Genomic DNA, 3,475 nt, shown 5'->3' with positions numbered 1-3,475 from the left:
TTATAAGAGATTTTGATTGTTTTCTTTGGTTTGTGTGTGTGTGTTTGTAGATTAAATATCTCTCCAAACGTGTGACTGAATGTGAGTGTTTTTTGTTTGTTTTTGATACAGTTTCAATGGAATAATGGATAAATTGAATTAGGTTTCATGTATGTGAATTGGACAACGCATGTGTGCATCGTGTCTTTTGCGTGAATTATTATTGAGACTAATCTCGCTCCATAAATAGTTAGTCAGGAAAAGGCTTGAAATGGGCCTGGGTTCTGTGAGACTAAGAATAAGTTATTCTGCCCACCGTGGGACCCAGCGGGCTTGCACACATGTTCCCATGACCCCCTCTCTCTCACACACACGCTCCCACGTCACTGGCCGGTTTAAAGTAAATGCGCCTCCCCTCGAGCTTTGGATACACGCGTTTGCTAAAGTCGGAGACTAAATGGATTTGCGCGTTCTCATCATCGTGGGAAGTCGACTGAGTGAGCGGTCGCGCGTCTTTGAAACGGACCGTAAACGACGTGTTTCCAGTTGAGGAGAAGCAACAGAGGTGAGTTTAACTGAGCTGAACTTCAGTTGATGATGTGTGGACTTAATGTGTATCTACAGCACGATCGTGAAAATTAGTGTACTAAAAAACAGACATGCCAAATTTACTGCGTTTGCTTAATATCAATAAGAAGACACGCCCACAAAGTTTGCTACTTTAAAGGTGAAATGTGTATTTTTTTTATTTTAAGAACTTTTGCCCGTCCTATGGGACAGCAGTGATTAAGCCATTTTCATGTTGGTTTCCCTGCAAAAGTGTAACTTCACTCCACCTGTAATTTGTTCAAGTAAATAAAACCAAAAACACAATTTTATAAAACATTAGTAAATATTTGAGGGAACCTATGGTGACCTTTGGTTAGCCTACAGATTGACCTTATATGAAGAAACAGCTGGAAACAAGTGGAAATAAAATATACTAAAATAGTGTAGCCAAAAAAATATACTGATAGCTATTTAAAAAGTGCCACCCATGATTTTAACATTTATTTCAGTGGTTGTACATCTGAAAGTGTTTTTCTGTTGATGATGTTACCCATGTGTATATTTATGTCCAGGATGGAAAAGCAGTAGTTACCAGTAGTTCCTGTACCAGTAGCACACAGGTCTGATTTTCAGAACAAGGTAGGATTTTTTTTTTTTTGTGGATTGAAAAATAATAATAATAATAATAATAATAATAATATGTGTATATTGTGTATATAACAGCATTTGCAAACCTGCAAGGAACTGGAAGTACAAGCAAATTAAAAAAAGGATTATACAAGGATTGTCACAGATTAGTTGTCTTGCCCACAAATAAATGCTTCTGAGAAACTAGGATTATTGTAATGATGCATGCTTTCAATGTGCAAAAACTCTCAGTATGATCATTTATAATATATAAACACAATATATATAATATGACAAACAATAATATGATAAACATTCTATAAATATAGTTTTTCTATTTATATAAAATAATTGAATGTTTTATATACTTTTTAAATAATAAATGTATTAAATAAAATGAAATTATAGTTGCAAGTATGGAGAGGAACTGGGTTATGTGAGAATAACCCACTCACTCTTCATACTTTTTAACCGACTACAATTTATATTTAAATCTTCCTTTAGCATTTTGTACCTTTTCATGGTGATTTTATTGAGTATTTGAAGTACTTTAGCCCACTTTTTGCCTTTTGTTTTAGGAGAATGTCTGAGGTAAATGAAAAAGTCTCTATAACTGCCCCAGAGTTGGAGACTCCTCCCTTAATGTCAGATACAGGGTCTGTGATTAGTGGACTGCGTCTTCGATCTGCACCAGGCGCTTGCTTGTTGTTTGCTGGTGTTTTGCTGATAGTAGGAATCTGCATCGCTGTGGGGGGGTACTGGAACAATCAACCTCGCAGACAAACCCCACATCATGTTTCAACAGGACGCACCTCTTCAGAGAAACTGAAGCTGATTGGTCCTGTCATCATGGGGGTGGGGCTTTTCATCTTCATTTGTGCCAATACAATTCTCTATGAAAATCGTGACCGAGAACAACGTCATGAGCGAGACCAACATAAAGTGGACCAGGAGATCCTGCCACTGGTACAAACTCGGAGGAATAATCCTTCAAAACGCTTCTCACAAACAGAAACCAACGCACATACATTGGACTTGTCTGAACTCAACTTCCATTGCTTAGAAGAAGGGGCCGGAATTCCCACCCTAAAGTGTTCTTCGCCATCCTCTGGCTCATGTAGCTCCAGTCAAGTTAACTTGGAAACTGGCTCACCCCTCCAAGATTACAGAAACATGGAAAGATTGGCCTTGCCTGTCATTAAACTCAATGACTGTCTGATTGGCTCCTCAGACCCAGTGCCTCCACCTCTCCCTGAACGGACTTACCAGAACAAGTTGGGAGTGGAAAATATAATAAATGTGGAGTTAACACAAGTGAACACTGCAGATTCGTCTCTAATGGCATTGAACAAAAAAAGCCAAAGGATCGGTTGACTTGTATGACTGTTGTCCTCACTAAGGTCCACATAGTGAATATATTCAAGACAAAAGATGTTAGGGCTGATGTTAGAACAGATTTCTCAATTTGATTCGATTCTGATTCTTTTGGGTGTATTTCCATTATAAGGTCCATTTTGCTTACAGTTCTGTCACTGTTATCGCTGGAATTATATAGTGCATCAGATGGATTCAAGCTAGCTTGTCATTTTGAACCAAATTCGCATGAATCAGGCTTCAGTGGTCACACTTTATGTTTTTCATTCACCAAAAAGAACTGGCTCATAAGAGTCATTTGTTTCATGAATTGGATTACGCTTGTCATGAACTCACATTCACAACTCAGGTTTAAGATGATTTATTTTGGTGCTAAAAAAGAGAGTAAAAGATCAATCTTGAGATATTAAGATTCATTATTAATCAGTTCACAATTTACCAGAAACTGTATTTTACTAATCCAATTTTCGTCACTTTAAAATCACTTTAGCTTAGGTTAGGTTAACCCCGAGTTTAGGATTTTCTGAGAGAAATAGTTGATTTTCATGTAAGTGGATGATCTGAATTTTTTTTAAATGAAACTTACTATGTATTGTCACTAGATTCCGGTGTCTTTTTCATATAGTTGCTTTGTAAAACACATATGCTTTGTTGTAGCATTTGATTGATAGACTGTTGCCTGACTTGTGAGAATTACATATGGCTTTGTAGATTTCTTTTCATGTGAATGTTAAGTAATCAATTATATATGATCCTATCTTTTAATGTGGTGACACCCACACATGCCAAAAAGAATAGAGACTGCACTATGTGTCATTGTGTTTGTAGTGCTGGTCTTATAGTTCACATAAATGTCAGCACAAATATGAAAGGAGGCCACCTGTGAGAAACATAAATAGAAACGTGTGCATGCAAACAGCTTCTACTCCTGTCTTAACAGTTCTGC

General features: G+C 37.1%; 1 long non-coding RNA gene across 1 annotated transcript; it reads left to right on the top strand.

Moving 5' to 3' along the window:
• The first annotated feature begins 276 nt into the window (after positions 1 to 276).
• LOC132103642 (uncharacterized) lies at positions 277 to 2,126 on the top strand. The gene is made up of 3 exons (XR_009423424.1): positions 277 to 544; positions 1,101 to 1,167; positions 1,734 to 2,126. It is a non-coding gene; the product is annotated as an uncharacterized LOC132103642 (long non-coding RNA).
• Positions 2,127 to 3,475: the final 1,349 nt, after the last annotated feature.

This window comes from Carassius carassius, chromosome 24, assembly GCF_963082965.1.
Source record: "Carassius carassius chromosome 24, fCarCar2.1, whole genome shotgun sequence".
NCBI lineage: Eukaryota > Metazoa > Chordata > Actinopteri > Cypriniformes > Cyprinidae > Carassius > Carassius carassius.
The sequence above is the reverse complement of the archived record's forward strand: the minus strand, read 5'-3'. Positions and strand labels throughout refer to the sequence as shown.